At 35.5% G+C, this 20,742-nt stretch overlaps 1 protein-coding gene across 2 annotated transcripts in view; it reads left to right on the top strand.

Annotated features, from left to right (window-relative positions):
- Gpm6a (glycoprotein M6A) overlaps positions 1-20,742 on the top strand; it is a 376,173-nt gene that overhangs the window by 309,956 nt on the left and 45,475 nt on the right. The window lies entirely within an intron of this gene.

Below are 20,742 nucleotides of genomic sequence, written 5' to 3'. Positions count from 1 at the left end.
GGCTGGTCAACATAAGGTTTACAGTGTCCACTGTTGGGTATCTCCACTGGTGATTTCTCTCCCATTGAACTGAAAGCAGTGTAGCTTTTCGCAGCTTCCTGTCAGCTCATCTAAATAGACGATGTTTTTAGGTCAGCTCCAGCAGGATTTCTCAGTGATCTTGCAGCCCAAATATGTAGAGTCTTCGGCAATAGAGTCTGACCTTCTATTCCTGGTAGGAAACCAAGTGCCTCAACAATAGACTATAATGTTTTGGGGGCATCAGGGACCTCCCTGGTCAATAACTTCCTGAAAGGTATCTCATCCCTGGCACCAAAAATTTTCTAAAAGCAATCTATGGCCTCTGAGTATTCCATTGCCCAAACAAGTAGGTTTCCATATGACTTATTCATACCCTCTTAGATTTTGATTACCCTCCTCCCATCTCTCCTTTGCTCAGTTGCTTCTACTGACCTCATTTAGGCTTTTCCACCCCATTAATCTGTTATTTTACTTATATGAATGCAATATCATCCTATTAAGTCCCCCTTCCTTGCCTTTCCATTCCCTTTATATCCCCTTTCTAGCTTACTGACCTCTGCTACTGAGTTATTCCAACTTACATAGAAGTCTAATCATTTGTAGCTAGAATCCATATATGAGAGTCAACATGTGACATTTGGCTTTCTGGACTGAGGTTTCCTCACTAAGTATAATTCTTTCCAGATCAATCCATTTTCCTGCAAATTTCATAATTGCATTTTTTTCTTTACTGCTGAGTAGAACCTCATTATGTAAATGTACCACAGCTTCATTATCCACTCATCAGTTGAGGAACATCTAGGCTGGTTCTATTTCCTAGCTATTATGAATAGAACAGAAATAAAAAAGGTTGAGCAAGTACCTCTAAGGTAGTGAGATGAATCCTTAGGATATATGTCTAGTAGTGGAATTGCTGGGTTATGTGCTACATCTATTTTTAGCTAACACTGGAACCTCCACACTGATTTCCAAAATGGTTGAACCAGATTGCATTCCCACCAACAATGTAGAAGGGTTCCTTTTTCTGCATCCTTGTCAGTATTTATTGTCATTTATTTTCATGATGGTAGCCATTCTGACAGGAGAAAGATGGAATCTCAAAGTAGATTTAATTTGCATTTTCCTGGTGGCTAGGGATGTAGAACTTCTTTTAGATGTTTATATTCCATGTGTATTTCTTCTTTTGAGAGATGCAGGGATGGTTCAATATATGTAAATTGATAAATGTAATACATTATATAAATGGGCTGAAGGACAGAAGTCACATGGTCATCCCATTAGATGTAGAAAAAACATTTGAAAAGATCCAACATCAATTCATGATAAAAGTCATACAGAAACTGGGAACAGAAGGAACATATCTCAACATAATAAAGGCTATTTATGTCAAACCTACAAACATCATAATACTAAAAGGGGAAAAACTGGAAGCTTTTCCACTAAAATCAAGAACAAGACAAGGGTGTCTACTGTCTCCACTTTTATTTAATATAGTGTGGGAAGTCTTAGCCATAGCAATAAGACAAGAGGCAAACCTAAAAGGTGTCAGGCTTTTCCAGCAGGTAGCGCTGGGGGAGAAACAGGCTGGCTGGCTTCTTCCAAGGGGTTGAGAAAGAGGGAGAGTGTTGATGGCCCAAAACACACAGAGCTGGGAGTCTTTGTCAAAGCATGATCTCACTTAATTGTAACAGGCAGGTGTTTATATAGCATTGAGAACGAAGTTGGGGATCTCAGGAAGGGATGAGGTATAAGGGCCAATACCATATTGAGACTTTTGAAATGATTGGTTCTAACCGTATGCAGGTTGGAACTCTAACTTCCTTTGTGGAAGTAGCAGGGCAGAGGCAATTTGATGCCCTGCTGAGTCACAAGTGGCCAGAGACAGGTCGCCAAACATTAGCTAGGCTCAGGAAGTTCCACTAAGCCTCACGTCCAGGCCTTTCAAGGCCTAACAAAAAGGGAAACAATTTGGAAATTGAGTTATCATTATTTGCAGATGATATGATTGTATACATAAAGGACCCTAAAGACTATACCAGAAAACTGTTAGAGCTGATAAACTCTTACAGAAATGTAGCAAGATACAAAATAAACACACAGAAATTAATAGCCATCTTATATGTGAACAACAAACATGCTGAGGATGAAATGAGGGAATCACTCCCTTTAACAATTGCCTCAAAAACTAAATAAATAAAGCAAATTAAAATAAACCTAACCAAGGAAGTGAAGGATCTCTACAATGAAAACTAAAACATTCAATACAGGAATTGCAGAAGACACTAGGAAATGGAAAGACATACCTTTATCTGGGATTGGAAGAATCAATATTATGATAGTGGAAATCTTACTAAAAGTAATCTATACATTTAATGCAATCCCCATCAAAATTCAATGGAATGACCTCCCATGCTCCTGGATAGGCAGAATTAGCATTGTGAAAATGGCAATCCTACCAAAGGCAATATACAGATTTAATGCAATTCCAATTAAAATCTCAACAGTGTTTTTCACAGAGATAGCTATTATGAATTGAGCCACTATGAACATGGTTGAGCAAATATCTCTGGACTGAGGCTTGGAGGTTTTAGGGTATATGCCCAGGAAGGAAATAACTGGGTCTGTTGTAACTTTATAGTCAGCTTTTTTAGGAGTCTCCATATTGCTTTCCAAAGTGGTTGTACAATCTTACATTCCCACCAACAGTGGATGAGTGTTCCTATTTATCCACATTCTCACTAGCGTTTATTTTCATTTAATTTTTTAATGTTTGCCATCCTTACTGGGATAAGGTAGAATCTCATAGTTGTTTTAACATGCACAAGAATTAAGTCCAAATGGATCAAAGACATTAATATCAGACTTGAAACTGCTAGAGGAAAAAGTCTGGGAAACCCTTCAACGCGTTGATATTGGCAATGACTTTCTCAATATAACTCCAGTTGCTCAGGAAATAAAATCACTAATCATCCACTGGGACCTTATGAAACTACAAAGCTTTTGTATACTAAAGGACCCTGTGAATAGAGCATAGAGACAACCTATAGAATGGGAAAAAGTTTTTGACAGCTATACATCTGACAGAGGATTGATATCCAGGTTCTCTAAAGAACTAAAAAAACTAATAAGAAATCAAACAACCCAATTAAAAATGGACTATGGAACTTAATACAGAGTTCTTTCTGCAAAGTCTTTTCAGCACAGTCCTCATAAACTCATTTATAATCAATTGGAGGAAACAGATGAACTGGAAATGATACAGATTAGTAAATGTTATATTAATGCACCTTTAAGAATGTGTTGGTGATATGGGATTTAAAAAAACAGTAGAGCAGACCATTGTGAGTACAACATGAAGAATTTTGTGAATAGGGTATGTAATAAAATTTGTGCAAGACATTCTGAAATATGAGGGAGTGAGTGATCATCTAACTAAGGAAAGAAAGACTGCCTCAAACCTGATAGCCTATAAGAATGCCCAGTGAGCTGAGTGTTGTTAGCACAGCAAAGGGCACAATGTGGTAGAGTGTGGGTGAAGAAACAAGTTATAAAATGTGATAAAAGAGGGCTGGAGAGATGGCTTAGCGGTTAAGCGCTTGCCTGTGAAGCCTAAGGACCCCGGTTCGAGGCTCGGTTCTCCAGGTCCCACGTTAGCCAGATGCACAAGGGGGCGCACGCGTCTGGAGTTCGTTTGCAGAGGCTGGAAGCCCTGGCGCGCCCATTCTCTCTCTCCCTCTATCTGTCTTTCTCTCTATGTCTGTCGCTCTCAAATAAATAAATAAAAAATTTAAAAAAATGTGATAAAAGAGGTTATAAGGAAGGACATCATGCAGAAGCTGTAATACCACTAAAATTTTACATTTGAGGAAATAAGTTACTTTAAGTTTATGAGCAAAGTACATACTGTAAGGGTACCTTTTAATTGTTTTGCTTGTGAGTGTAATATAGTGTGTCGTGTGTGTATGTGTGTCTGGTGTATGCACATATATGTGTCCTTATAGTGTTCCATTAGCTCCCTTGCTGCAGGGGTTGCTTGCCTACCACAGTCAGAGTGGAACATCCAGTGTACCAGTCCATTGCTCTTCCACCTGAGAAAAAGACTTTTTTTTCTCACCAGAGTTTATTGAGCTTGTTGATTTTTGGGTCTCTGATCTCCTGTGAGACTGGGGTTGCAGGTACATGTGGCCATACCCTGCTGTTTATGTGGGATCTGGAGTTTTGAGCTTGGGCAGTCTCAGCCCCTCTCAGGCCCTCATGCTCTCTTAGGGAGTACACTTAGCAACTGAATCAGCTCTCCATCCCCAGAGCACCTTTATATTATGACTTTCTCCCCCAGTATTGGAATTCCAACCAATAGAGTTGTATTTTATGTTGATATTGTTTGTATTCAGTAGTAGATTCAGTGTTCATTGTAATATTGTCAATGTTAATGAATGACAAGGGTAGCCTTATGTCTTATTATTCTTCATTTTAGAAAAGCATTAGATGAATATTTCATATGCTACCTTAACTTAGTTCACACATGATAAAAAAAAAACAAAAACTATAAGTCTAAAATGCAAACTCCAGGACTTTGCTCAAAACCTGCATTCAGCAAGCTTACCCAAATGTACCCATATACCTTTTTGTTAACAATTTAGTACATTATCATCTATTAATTCAGCTACATCTTTGGAGTTTATCAAGTACATGGTTTACATTGGAGTAATGATACCACTTTAAAAATTTAGATAAAAGTCTAACAATGACTTTAATTGTGGTATATGAGATGAAACATAGGATCCACATTTTGAAGGGACCATCAGCTTCCTACTCATGAAATAGTGTCATTTGTATTTCATATATCATCAAGATTTTCCTCACTCTGTTCCAGCTGTGAAATAGTTCTTGTCTTATAGCCTTCAGAGTGAAAAAACTTATGTATATGAAACAATAATATATGTGAATTTTGATATATATTATATATTCCTTGCATAACTAAACAGCAACAAGGATAAATCTCATTATTACAGTATCCATTATGCTTCTATGACTCTCTTCCCTAGTAATATCCACACTGATGAATTTTTAAATGTCCATTTTAATGGTAGGAAAAATTGAATATATTTTACAATATTACATAATTTTACAAATTATTATAAATATTGTGGTTACATTTGAGAATAAAATAACAAAAATTATCAGACCATTATATACATTTTCCACTGTGATTAAAATTTTTCAGTGACTTTCACTTCTAAATACTGTTTTAACATAGACATTGACAGATAAGTTGCATAAGAATATTCAGTTCAATTATCTAAAAATCTAAAGCTTATGATTTTTGTTTTGTTTTGTTTGTTGAAGCCATATTGTGTCACCAATTATTTATTGAGAATACTGACATCATCTAAGTAATGTTCCTGTAGCATATTGTCTCTTTAAGCCTTAATTACCTAAGCTAATACCTTCCAATTATGTTAAGGATGACATGCTAATGAGTTTGCAAAATATCTGTAAAGATCATAAAACCAGAGTTTTACTCTACCCCTTACAATCTCCCAAAAGTGTTTTGAAATTCAGAGTTTTTTTTTTTTTTTTTGAAAACAGGAAAATAATGCTAGAAAAGTTTAAGGAAATATGAGTTTCTGAAGAAAACAAAAACACAACACAATTCTGCAACTTTCCCTATAGTCTTTCCCTTACATTTCAGCAATAATGACAAATGTCAAAATGACAATTTTATTTTTATGATGAGATATACTTTAAAGGTGTCCTTAGGCTTAGCTGCATCTTTTAATTTTATTGCTATGAAACTAATGTTTCAGGTTTTGTTAATCACAATATAATTTGGGTTGACATGCTGATCCTGAAGGACAGATCTTTGGATATGTGAAGTTGATTTGTCCTTTCTATAGATAAGATAACTAAAGAAAAATCAAAAACACACACTAGACATATTCTTGAGAGTTATTCAGTGCTTTCTGTGTTCATGAGCCAAACTCTCTGAAATGCTGGATATAAAAAGATGTGTAAAACATAATACTTGATCTCAAGAGCTAACTATCAATCAAATCACAGTGTAGGAGTGCTTTTCCTAAGTAACATATATATTGGAGATTATACAGATCAAATGTTTTATGTAATATTTCTGCTGTTTTCACATCCCATAGTTGTTCTTTCAGCAATTTTGCAGCAATCCATGTTATTACTTCACTACCACCAGAAGTGACTGGCAGGAGCTGAAAATGAGCTTTGTGTATATTCATGAAATTCTGGGGATTAGTAACTCGAAATAAAAAGATTTATGTCGAGAGCGGGTTTTCATCTACAGGCTGAGCTCTCTTAAGAATATGCCCTGTGGTGAGTGGAATACAAAAACAGCTACAAGGCGTATAATGTCCCATGTCCACAGGCTGCTTAGCAGTGTTCTTATCTCTCTCTAAACCTTTTCTCTTAGAACCCACACCATCGAAGGGTCATGTAGGATATGATCAAAAGGACATCAAGTATTTGGGGTGTGGGCTAAAATAGTGATGAAAATTGTATGCATTTTTATTTTGTGATCATAGCACACATTCAGCTTGTCATAGAAGCATCAAGATGACATATTCTTGGCTCACATAAAACCAGCATTTCATCTCAACTTTTGAAAAGATAATGTATTAAGGATGTAGAGCCCAGATTTCCTTGACCTTTAAGAAACAAAGCATTTGGCAATAGCTCCTTTAATGAAAGGAGGTAGACTTATTGAGGACATAGAAAAATATTGTTAATTATTTTGTTGATCTAAAATTCAATGTAGCTGTTCAATGGCTTTCTTCCTGAAAATCTTCCTGATGACTGGGCTTAGTGCAGTTACATTTCCACATTGAATGACTGCCATTTTGCTTTTGATTCCAAATGTGCATTAAACAGGCTCTCAGACGTCACTTCAGCACCAGAAAAGAGAGTGTTCCTCTTACTGAATTCACAAACTAATCATTACGTATCCATTTCAATCATTTCCTAATGTTATGATAGAACAAGATAATTAAGGATTATCAGAAAGTTTTGTTTTATATTCTGTATGTACTTGAAGAGAAGAAATGTTTCTATATAAGATGTATTTGCAAATATGGCTTTAAATTTAAATCTTGGTCTATCATAATAATTTTAGAATAGGTAACTTTAACTATCTTTTTTTATGAAAAGTCTCTTAACTATGAAAAGTGTACAAGTTCAAAAATTCCTGATTTCATGAAAAATCTGTTAATATATTTGAGGAAACTGGTTAGATATGTCAATGTTAATGAATTTGTATGCTTTAAAAGGTATTTTAATATTTTAATTGCTACTTTTCTTTTTTAGTTTTAGTTAATAAACCACCAGGTCTGATATTTATATATATTTATATTTTCATTTTTCAGTAATTTCAGACTCCTCAACTATACTTTAACCATGCTACAATTTTATTTAAATTATTTATAATTAATCATGTAACAAAATACACTAGTAGTTCACCATTAATCCCAGTACTCAAGAGGTAGAGGTAGGAAGATTTCCATGAGTTCAAGGCCACTCTGAAACTACATAGTCCAGGCTACAGCAAGACCCTACCATAGGGAAAAAAGAATGCACTAATATATAACTTCTTATTTCTGACACTGGACTTTGGAAGAAAATTATCCATATAATTGGGTTCTCTCTCTCTGATATGATTTAAGCAAAGGGATATATATATTAATAATATATGTATATATTTATCAATTAATTTTAATGATGCAAATATTCTTTTTCATGATTAGTTTTAAAAGATTCTGTCTTTTATACTATTTGGGAATTAGTAATATAACATACATATTGAGATACTCTTTATTAAGTTAAACTATATAAAATTGTGCCCTACTGTAGGGGAAATGGTTGGCAATTATAGCAGTTCCTTCATTATCTACAGAAGACAGTTACAAATCCCTTGTATGATGCATGACTCATCGTATTGATTAGAAACATGGATATTCTATTATTGCAGAATGTTCCAGACTTTTCCTAGAGGGATTCTTTTTATAATCATGCTCTCTTCTTGCTAGTTGCCATGGAAAAAGTATATATTCCTGAAGACTCTTATGTAAAGATTATTTTTATTAATTATTTACATATAAACATATTGAAATGACATTGAATTATACTGTTAGCATACTATATTGTAAAAGTGTTGTAAAATCATTGGGCTTTCATCACTAATAGCCATATGTAGAAAAAATGAATAATTTAAAGATGAACTTTCATGAGAAAATCAAGAGCTATGCAATGTGGGTTATGATCAAGGAGAATCTACCATATTAGCAGACGAATACAAGGCTTCTCCAAGATGTTTTTGAAATTGAATCAGCTTTTAAGAACAATCAAATGGGGATTCACTCCAGGGAAGAGACAAAGTACAGGGTGGGTGAAATCAAGAGCAGAATAGGTATTGGAAGATAAATCAAGGAAAGGCAAATCGCAGGAATGGAAAAGCTGGGTTCATGTGTTTTGAAAGGGTCCCAGTGGAGCTGGTGTGCAGTGAGCCAAGTGTGCCAGGAGTGGAAAGGATGCTGAGGTCATCACAAGCAGCATTCTACTGTATACAGGGTTCATGAAAGTATAACAGTAAGTGACAGAAAGGCAAGAAGTCAGAGGGTGATAGATTCCCATCCATAGTTTGAACAATTCCTCCAGCTTTTGAATTGGTGATAGATGTGATAAGACAAATAGACAACGAAGCAAGCATATTTAAAAGACATATATCCAAAGTGACTCATATTTGAAGCAATTAGTTTTCCTAATTAGCAGTCCTAATGTGGAATTTCAAAATTGCATACAATTTTATTAACACTAGTAAGTAACAATTGATATCTTTCTAAAAAAGAAACTATCTTGCTGAATTAATTGGCTTACTTTTGCTGTCAGTCTTTCCCTGTTTAGAATTTAATAGTTCTGGAAGTCTCAAAGACATTTTGTAGACACTTTTACTTTTTGGGGTGTAGAATTTTGTTTTTGTATTTTGTATTTGCGCAGTCATAGTAACAATCCTCAGAGTAATTTAATAATAAAGGCAGATTTTAAAGACAAATTTATTCAAAACAAGTCCAAGTACTGGCAGTAATATAATATTATGTGAGAAACATCCCATTTTCACTATTTTCTTCTGTAAATTTAAGATAATAGTATCTTACTAGAAAGACTTTGTATTATCTACCTGATCAATATGAACAGTCATTTTTTTAACCAATTAAATGATTTTAAAGAGGAAAACAAAGGAAAGCAATACATTAACTAAGGACCCACTATACAAGTTTCTCATCTTTGATCCCAGTGTTGAACATTGTCATGATTCTGAACTCTTTTGATAGGGTGGTCATAGTTTGAGGCTAGAGGCTAATGGCTTCTTTTGGCCCTGTGTAGGTTGCTTTTTTGAAACAAATTTCATAATTAATTTACTCAAAAATTATTAATTAATCATCTGTTATGTGCCATACTATGCTCTAGGATTTAAGCATGCACAAATTCTTGACCTTACGACTTTTACAAATCAACTAGCTATGTCAATGAGTAAGATATGTAATATGTTGAATAATGAGTGTCATGGAGAAAAAGAAATGAATCCTAAGAGAAGAAAATTCAGTTGTAAACTGGATAAACTTTTGCCTGATTATATATATTTAAAAACTCTTGTATCTATTTCATCCAATGTTGGAGTCAACTTCTTCAAGCACTTTTGTGAATCCTTTGAGACTACCAAGTAGTAGAATTCTCTTTGGCCTTTCTTGAGCTTAATCCATTAAGATGATTATGAGCTTTTTTTTTGACCTTCTTGAAGCCATTATTATGTTGTAATCTATCCATCTTGCCTCACCATATTGAGAGTATACAAAGTAGCCCCTTAAAAAGGCTAAATGAAGTGACATGTTACTAGGGAGTCCTGAGATGTTTCAGATACTTTATCTTAGGTGTCATATACACAATGAAGACACTGCTGCACATCCAGATTAATCAGATGACTGCAGGACCATGTTTCTTCCAGCTGCAATGGTGTCCATGACCCCTAGAGAAGGTTGCCCAGCTGACTCCAGTAAACCCATGAAAATGTGGCACATAATAAGAAAAATTATTTTAGTTAATCCAGGTTTAGCAGAGTTTGCTAGATAGTAACAGATAACTCAACAGGCAAGCAAACATACAAACACATGAATTATCAATAGATGAATAAGTGCTATTTTAAGCAAAAGCTAGGTTTTGAGGGAGCAAGCAATGTAGACAACTAGGGGGTTTATGTCACTGAAGGGGAATATGAGGGTTTCAACTGGATCTCCAGATACCATGTGGACACGTCAGATGTAGTCTACAAAATCCTTACATGTGTTTGGAAATCAGACCATTTGTGGTTTTCTAATTTCTTTCCTCCAAAGTCATGTTTTTTGTACATCAGAGACATGTCTCCACCTGATGGGTCCCTTAACCCACGGGCTTATTTCTCGCAGCAAGTAGAATATGGTTCTAATCATTAGTGAAGCAATTAGTTTTCCTGCCCTGGGGAAACAAGTTTAATTAATCAACATTTTTGCTATGTCATGTTAACCAGAACAGAATGTTCTATAATGAATACTAGCAAAACTGTCTCTTAAATATTATTAGTAACACTTTCCAAATAATCAAAAACTATATTTTTTTCTGAAAAAGTCACAACAAATATGCTTTCAAATACTTTAAAATGTCTAATCTCAATGATTATTTGAAAATTGTCTGTAGGTAATTATATCTCATTTACAAGGATCTACAGTGATCATGTCATTCAATGCACTAGGGTTAATGTGCCTATAGCCTGGAGAATGTTCAGAAAAAAATTCAGTGGCATCATTACTTATAAACTGTATATGTTCAATAACTTGTTCAAATTTCTTACAGTCATGTCTTCTATATCTCTGTCTCTTTGTATCACCTAGTTTAAAGACTTGTTTTAAAGCATATTCAAAGGGAATATAATTGTACTTGATTTTGCATAGATAGGCTTATATTGGCTGACATATCTGTACAGCAGAATCAGCTGATGCACAAATCAAAGTAGATGGGGGTTCTCAAAGGAAGGGACCTGTGGTCTCTATTCCTGACATTCTTAGTGATTTTGATATATATCCACAAGATTAAGAGGACAAAAAGAATGAGTCCAAACTATTCATATTCTTTTTTTCTTTTAAAGATATTTATTTTTAAATTAAATTATTATGACAGCAATGAGTAAAACATTTGAGATAAAATCCTGTCATTGAAGCTGAAGAGATTGCTCTTACCTACAAAGCCTAAGAACCTGAGTTCGATTCCCCAATACCCACATGAAGCCAGATGCACATGGTGGTGCATGCATCTGTATTTAATTCACAGAGGCTGGAGGCACTGATGCACCCATTCTCTCATTGTCTGTCTCTTCTCTCTCTGCTTGCAAATAAATAAATAAAAATTTAAAATCCTGTCATTGAAGTTTTATGCTATTTATATGATATAAGAGCATGGTGATATATGATAGCAGAATTATTCAAGTATTTACTTTATCCCATGCTTTGAATAGGAAATACTTAAAATATCAATAAATATTTGTTATTAAAATTTAATTATTTTAGTTATATTCTAGATGTAAATAGAAATTTAAAATAAATATAAAAATATAAATTTTGGATTTTAATGTCACGAATTAGAGTAACTTGAAAACATAGGCGGTAACAATTAGAAAATATATTTGCTGGCCAGGCATGGTGGTACATGCCTTTAATCTCAACCCTCAGTAAGCCAAGGTATGAGCATCATTGTGAGATTGAGGCCAGCCTGTGACTACATAGTGAATTCCAGATTAGCCTGAGCTAGAGCAAGAACCTACTTTGATTAAAAAAAAAAAAGAAAGAAAGAAAGAAAGAAAGAAAAAATATATATTTGCTAAGCACTTTCTAATACAAAACAGTCTTAGTAAATTTAAGTTTGAACTAATATTGCTCCATTTCTGTATGGTACACTTTAAGAATGTGCTATTTATGACCTACTGTTTATATACTTTTGAACTCTAGCCCATTGCCAATTGATTCTGATTTTCTAAAGAACATTAATCTCAAGCTATCACAATGATAATACATGCTTTGGAAGTTTCCAAAAGGGCTCTAGAATTTATTTTATTTCCTATTAATAAAGAAGAAGTCTTATATCTAATCACTTATGTATGCAAAGTGCATAAAACTAACAAATATTTTAAAACTTTGACTATTGCCAGGCGTGGTGGCACACGCCTTGAATCCCAGCAATAAGAAGGCAGAGGTAGGTGGATCACCACGACTTTGAGGCCACCCTGAGACTACATAGTGAATTCCAGGTCAGCCTGAGTTAGAGTGAAACCCTACCTTGAAAAAACAAAACAAAAACAATCTTTGATTATTGAAATAGTGTATCATTATGTACGCTATTTGGACAAGCATAGAAAAAATATAGGAGCATATGAAATAAACTGAATACCATAGACCTTAAATGTAATTTTGACTTTAGTTGATAAACTCTCATTTCTCTCTTCTGAATATGAATTTTTTAAGACATTTACTGATTACTAGGATTTGTCTAAGACTCCACTCAATTTCTGGAGTCTTTCTTTTTAAATTTTTATTTATTATTTGTTTATTTGTAAGCAGAGAGATAAAGGGAGGTAGGGATTGCCATGCCAAAGCTTCTTGCCACTGCATACAAACTCCACATGCAGGCACTAATGTGTGTGTCTGCCTTTGCATGGGTACTCAGAAATAGAACCTCAGGCATCAGACTTTGCAAGCAACAACCTTTAATCAGTGAGTCATTTCTCCAGCCCTTCCTAATTTGGAGAGTCCTTGAAACAATATAACCCACCATTAGAACTCAGGCCTTGATAGTTTCAAGGCTACAGGCAGCAGTGGGCATCAGGACCCAGGAGAGACTCAGGCAATGGAAATTGGGTGAGTCCTGGCCATCTGGAGGCTCATGTGTTCTTCAACTCTAGGGAGCTGATTCCATTTTCACCATTGCAGATAAACCTGGTATTTTCATGTTGACCTATCTTCTAATCTCCTAAATTGCTTATCTTTTCTCAATTTTCAGCTTTGTCTTCCTGCTCTAACTTGTTGAAGGTTTTCTTACTTGGTCTTTTAGCTTACCATTAAAATGAAATTTTCTGCTAACATTTCATTTAACAAGATATTACATCCTTCAGATTTTTGCAAATGTCATCTCAAATTATTCTTTCCATGGGGCTGGAGAGATGGATTCGTGCTTAAGGTGTTTACCTGCAAAGTATAAGGACCCAGGTTCGATTCCCCAGTACCCATGTATCACAGTTGCACATGGTGATGCATGTGTCTGGACTTTGCTGGAGTGGCTAGAGGCCCTGGAACACCCACACATTCTCTCTCTCTCTCTCTCTCTCTCAAATAAATGCAATATTTTAAAAATGATTCTTTCCAGGATCTCTATCAAAAGCTGACACCATAGCTGAGTGTGGTAGTGCACACCTTTAATTCCAGCACTCAGGAGGCAGAGGTAGGGGGACTGCCATGAGTTTGAGGCTACCCTGTGAATACAGAATGAATACCAGGTCAGCATGGACTAGAATGAGATCCTATCTCAACCTCCCCCCACCCACTCACAAAATGCTGGCACTGTGATTCCACACTTCTCTTCCTTATTTTCTGCTTCAGCTTTCTTCTTGGTATTTCTCACAATCTCACATGCATTACTTCAGCATTTTGATTATTATCTATCTCCCATCTCTACAATGAGAGCAGATTTATTTTTCCTTTTAGTTTTTATTTCCACAGCTTTAGCAATTAGCATAGTGCCTGACACCTGTGTTAGGATCCTATAATTAAATTCTGAATAGACTGATAAATACTCAAGTGTTTAATCAAATGTTAAAAAGACAATTTAGCTATATATTTAAAATACTACATGACTAGTGGGTGTTTTTTAAGAATAAAAGTTAAAGCCTGTCATGGTGGCACACATCTTTAAGAGACAGTGGTAAGAGGATTGCCATGAGTTCAAGGCCACCCTGAGACTGCTCCCAAGTTAGCCTGGGCTAGAGTGAAAACTTACCTGGAATTTTTTTTTTTTAATGTAAGTTTAACTTAGAAAAATGTATTGAAACAGAAGATAAAAGGGAAACAGTATAAAATTATTTTATATGAAATATATGAAAGCTTCTTATAGAATTCAAAACAAAGAGATCTCTTAGACCAATAAGTCAACATCAACTTAACAGTAAAACATAGCAGTGTTTTTTGACTATCAGTCACATGAAAAGATGCTTTTTCTCTTTATGTATCATATTTTAACAGGGTAGGATAAGGTACAAATGTTGAACAGAAGGAAATATGTTCAATATTTTTATAGTATAATTAAATAAGCCAGAAAAGAGTTTTAAAACTTCTAGTCACAAATAAATATAAAAATGCTAATCAATCCCAATAAGCTATCTCATTTTGTCAGATAAGCTGTTTTAAAAATTTATATGATAATGTGAGTGGGCAATAAATGGCTATGTCACTTAGAAAACAGTGCTATGACCATGAGATATTTTTTGTAATCATGGAAAATGTTAATAAAAATTTTGAAAAGAAAAAAAAAGAAAACACTGCTATGATATGATTTCTATGGCATGGTATATATGATGTATGATAATTTACAATATGACACATGATATGATATGATGGAATGTGATAATAGAACAGGGATAGATAAAGACAACTGAAACAGAAGAGATGGACTACAAACTACTACATACTTCTCTTCACAGTTGATAATGAACAAGATGACACTTGTTATAAAAGATCAAATCCCTAATATAAGGTAGCAAGAAAATTTTTATCAATGATCAAATTTTCAGTCTGCACTTATTCTCACTCATTATCTGCTGACCTCACTTTACATTTTATTTTCCAGACTCCACAAATTTATTGTTCTCTATTTTTCAGTTCTTTATCTCCCTCTTAGTTTTTTTTCTTCTCCACTTAGGCTCCTTTCCCTGGTTTCATTGTGCTATGGTTTGAAAAGTGAATAAAGGTAAAGGCATGGGCATACCTGACAATATTTAAATAGAGATAGAGTGAATATTTCTACCATAAAAGAAATTCATACATCTTCCTATAAGATAGTTTAGCATAAAAGCTTCTATTTTCCTTCAAAATTTTATACTGGCAGAAGTCATCTATAACTTCACTAACTATTGGAGAAATACTAATGCTTCAGGTAGTGTGTTGAAAATAAAGTCTTACGTTTCATTTAACATTTGATTTTTATCTTAAAGCTGACCATATAATGGTATTTCACTTGAGATGGTATAACCAGAGGCTAGATATTTGGGTAACTATGAACACAGCATGCCTACTATGTGTCAATATTAAAACTGCAGCTTTAATTGAAAGGATCCTCTTCTGGGCTGGAGGGATGACTTAGCGGTTAAGGTGTTTGCCTACAAAGCCAAAGGACACAGATTTGATTCCCCAGGATCCACTTTAGCCACATGCACAAGGGGCCACAAGCTTTTGGAGTTTGTTTACAGTGCCTGGAAGCCCTGGCATGCCCGTTCTCTCTCTCTCTCTCCCTCCCCCCATCCATCCTCCCTCTCCCTCTCACTCCTTCCCTCCCTCTTTCTCTGTTAAAAAAAGATCCTCTTCTCATAATATCCAGTATTGAAAATGTTTCCTATGCAGTGACTATGGTTGTTTTCATAGAATTTTCTCAAGATAACTATTTTCTCTAGACCAGTATTACATTTACTATGCCTCCATTAATATTCATTTAATAGAGTGTTTTTGCACTTTGAGTTCTGTGAAAACATGATGATGGGCAATTGCAGAATCCTTAGCCTTAGAGGATGATTGTTAGTAGTGCATCCTGGCCCAGAGGCACAGTTGCCATAGTAACGCTTCTGCTCTGCCAAAGCTGATTCTCACTGTGGGTGGAAAGAAGCTCCCCTGCCAGCAACTATGTGGGATTTTGGAGAGAATGCTGAAATGGTGGACTGCATCTCCATCTGCAAGTTCAAAGAGACTTCTTTGAAATGCAATAGGAAACTCAACTCAGTCTCATAGAAAGAATGGGGTTGATCAGGATATAGTCTAATACAAATGCAATATGTGCTTGATAAGCTACTTAAGGATTTAAATTTGAACAAAAGTTTTACAAAGGTTTAGCACTTAAATTGAAATTTTCAACCTTGTCTATATAGTAAAAGAGGTTTACACAAATTTGTATTTGTTAAAAAATAGAACATGATGCTGAAAAACTTAAATGTCATCACTTAAATATGAAGTGAAATACTTATGTCTCAGTGGGAGATCTTAAACCAATTTACAAACATGTATCAGCTCAGAGTTGTTGACTTTAGAATTGGAATTTATCTCATATTTTTCTGCATTTGAAAGCTGCTACTTGATTAAGCTCATAATTAATACTCTAATCTACAAATTTATGGTTTTTCCTTGGGGCAAGAAGACCTAGCACAGAGGCTAATCTTGATCTTTTAAAGCAGAGTCAGAAAAATGTGAATATGTATCATCTAGCTCTGTATTAGGAATCAACTAGAAACCTTAAGTAGCAGTATGGGTACCAATTTGTAGGCCTTCTTTATTTGCTCCTAAGTTATACTCATTCTAATTTCATTCTCAGTCATTTATAAACTCCAGGACAAAGCAAGGTAATTGCTATCTAAGTATTAGATATTTAGCCTATTTTCTTTATATTTGAACTTCTGTGGAGTTGTTAACAATGTCCATCTGGTTTTTACCTCTTAAGTTGAAAATTGTATAAAGTATTTCAAGAATAATGAAGAACAGAAATCATAAAGGAATGGGATTTGAAATCATGTGGATATTTGGTATACTCGCCAAAAAAAATTAGAGGTTCATGTTTGATTTGTTATTTATTTTATTCATTTATTATTTGTGTTTTGTTTTGCTTTGTTTTATTTTTTGAGGTAGGGTCTCACTCTACCCCATGATAACCTAGAACTCACTTTGGAGCCCTAGGCTAGCCTTGAACTTATGGAGATCCTCATACTTCAACCTCCAAAGGGCTGTGAGTAGAGGCATGCCCTACCATACCTGGCATGCTGTTTATTTATTTATTTTTTAAATAATGGGGAATGAGAATTTTAGAACATTGAAGGAGAATAAAGTCCAAAGATATTCTTCCACCCTGCTAATCTCTACCCAAAACTGTGCTCAATGACATTCAGATACTACACATGCTGGCTGCAGCCATCTGTTGGTTAATTTTTTTCATACTATATGAAGTTTCAAGCTGTTCTAACCTTTTCTAGTTCCCTCCAGTGTGTGAATGTCTACCCCAGAAGGAATGTTCACGAAATGATTTTGCTTACCCAAGCAACAAGTACAAAAGTGGGGAGGTGTTCAGACTTCTTTGTCAACTTCTCAGACAGATGAGTTGGGCTATCATTCTCAATCCTCATGTATGTGTGACAAGTGTTTTTACCCAGTGAGTTATCTCTCTTAATTCTTTAAAGAGCCATTCAGTGAGCAACATTGAAATAGATTAGCTCAATTTCTGAATATCAAGTGACCTTACAGGAAGTTCAAATTATCTTATGCCTCATGTTTCTGTATATTTATATATCAAGACTTTGTAATTCAAAATACTTAAGTCTGAACTATAAAATTCTCCAAAATATGAAATTGTTTTGAGCCATGATATGATACTGTAAGTAGAAAATTGTACACTTGCCCTCAAGTTATTGGAACATGATTAGAATGTAGACCTGCTAAAATATTGTTTATAATAACCTCAGGCAATGTATAAGATTTCTATGAATTTCATGCTATATCATTCCTATCTTCAAGCCTGCTCCTTGTTTACATGCAAATATTATAGAATTAAAATATGCTTTCAAATCCAAAACACTTCTAGACCCAAACATTTTCAGAGTCCAGATTGCTAACTATTATACTATGTAATCCTTTCCCAAACATTTTCTAGTTAGGGAAAATGAGGCTACATATGCTTTGTAGGTGAAGGAATTCAGATTTTACTATGACTGATTTAAGTACAATAATCACAGGCCACTTCTAGGCTCATTTATTTCTGAAGACAATAACAGGGGGTGGGGGGGGAATTCAACATTCCAAATGAAATTTGATGAAGCATTTTTTATTTTATTTATTTTAATTTTTTTAATTTTTTAATTAGTTTTCTATTCAGCAAATACAGTCAGTACAATACAATACAATACAATATTAGGCTCATCTGGGACCTACCCCTCCCCTTTGGCCCATCCTTGTTGAGGGTCATGCATTGTGGAGTTAACCCACAGTTATTGGTACAATAAATGTCTCTGCATATCATGACCCAACATGTGGCTCTGACATACTTTCTGCCCCCTATTCCACAAAATTTCCCTGAGCTATGTTGGGTTCATTTTTGGTCTGCATCAGTGATGAGGTATTGGGGGCCTCTGAGGCTCTAGCTCTCTGACTTGATAGGAGTTAATTTTTCTCTGTGTTGGTCTCCTTCACCCTTGTGCTGGTATCTGGTTTATCAGGAAAACATCACCCTTGCTTGTTTTGCCAATTTTCCTTAGTCTCAGTCAGGGCCTTTTTGAGGTATGATGGGGTGGCTCTCTCCTTAGGATCTGCATCTATCTGAAAAAGAGAAGCAGAATCTCCAACGGAGAGTAAGTTAGCACCAGGACAAATGAGATAACCCTTACTTTTTTAATACAGAATTTAATAGGTGTAGGCCCTCTTGTAGCCCATGATTGATGGTAGCTTGATATTGGAGTGTGGGCTTATGCTTGGATATGGTTCTGACTTGTTTCCCAACTCCAGCTATAGGTCCCGCACCACTGAGGGGATCAGTTAGCCAAATCAAGAGCAGTTACAGACCCAGTTATTCCCTTACTGAGCATCTACCCTAAAACCTTCAAACCACAGGCCAGAGAGATTTGCTCAACCATGTTTGTAGCGGCACAATTCGTAACAGCTAAGAGCTGGAATCAATCCAGATGTCCATCACTAAAAGAATGGATAACTAAGATGTGGTATATCTACACAATGGAATTCTATACAGCAGTAAGAAAAAAATGACACAAAGAAATTTGAAGAAAAATGGTTGAGCCTAGAACAGATCATTCTCAGTGAACTTACCCAGTCACAGAAAAAAAATTGCCACATAGTCTCACTCATCTACAGCACCTAACCTTAATCTACCCAAGATACCTTACATACCCAGCAAGAATCTCATGGTCTAGACAGTAGGATGGCAGGGGAGGAAGGGGAGGGCAGCGAAGGGGTGGGAAACACTAATCTAGACCCAAATGGCAATGGTACCATAAAATTCTACTTCCTAAAAGACAGACCAAATGGCTGAACCTTCACCAGTCCCTTACAGGAAACACCTAAACCACAAGACAATGGAGAGGGTCGGATCAAGTCTAACCTAAATCTTCTACATCTTCCCTCTCCCCCAACCCTCTCCTCCCTAACTCTGGTATATTAGTTATCTTTTTCTTCATTTTCTTAGTGGGCACTGACCTGTAACTCCCAGTACCAACATGGGGCTATCATCCACAATAAGATTTTGATCAGAGAAACCTACAAGCTTTCCTAAAAGAATGACAGATTTCTGTCAGAGTACTTGATGACTCACCAAAGATCAGTGGTAAGACCCTATTGCTGAAGACTCCATATGCAGCTGACACATAAAATGGAACAGCATGGCTGGAGGCCAGGAGAGAGTCAGTCCCCAGACAGTCAGCGTGTCTAGTGCCAGAAGGTGCTACATGGGCGACTGGGGGAAATGACCAATATCTGTCCAAGCAACTCATGGTCTAACCTACTTAGCAACAAATAACCTGTTGTGATGCCCACACAAGTGCAATAGTGGCACACAGCCATGGTGGGGGACCAACTGCTCTTGATCAAGCATTTTTAAGAGAAAATTTTGGGCCAGATCTTTGGAACAGACATAAAGTGTGTGAGAGGTGAGATAGATTTGGTATATATGAGGTCATCATTGGAAGTTTGCTTACCCTGAACAATGGATAGCATACGGTATCTAATCAATGTGTCTTACAAAAATATGCAGTTAAGGGCTGGAGGGATGGCTTAGTGGTTAAGGCATTTGCCTGCAAAGCCAGGTTCAATTCCCCAGGACCCTCCTTAGTCAGATGCACAAGGGGGCATACACATCTGGAGTTCATTTGCAATGGCTGGAGGCCCTGGCACACACTCATTCTCCCTCTCTCTCTCTTTATCTCTCTCTCTCCCTCTTTCTGTGTCAAATGAATAAATAAATAAAATATTAAACAATATGCACTTTATCTTTTCTAGTTAATTTAATTGAAGACAGCTAGGTATCACCTAGAGAATTTTGGCATTTATTTTGAACATTAACCATCATGATTTTCTAAAATCTCTGGTGTCTCTAACCTGTCAAAGCTTTCATTAAACAGAGACTTACATGAAGAAACATCAAAACCAAAACTGACTATGATGGTCAAATAACTTTTTACTATCACATGATGCTATAATAACAGTTAATATTAAGATTGGTTAGAATTATGTCAAATAATGGTGGCTAACATTTATTAAGCATTCTATCTCACTTAAAAACTATTTACAGGGGCTGAAGAGATGGCTTAGCAGTTAAGAAACTTCCCTTTGAAGCCTAAGGTTTGATTCCCTAGTATCCACATAAGCCAGACAAGAT

Source organism: Jaculus jaculus, chromosome 1 (assembly GCF_020740685.1).
Source record: "Jaculus jaculus isolate mJacJac1 chromosome 1, mJacJac1.mat.Y.cur, whole genome shotgun sequence".
Lineage (NCBI taxonomy): Eukaryota > Metazoa > Chordata > Mammalia > Rodentia > Dipodidae > Jaculus > Jaculus jaculus.
Note: the sequence above shows the minus strand (reverse complement) of the source record. Positions and strands in the feature narration are given on the sequence as shown.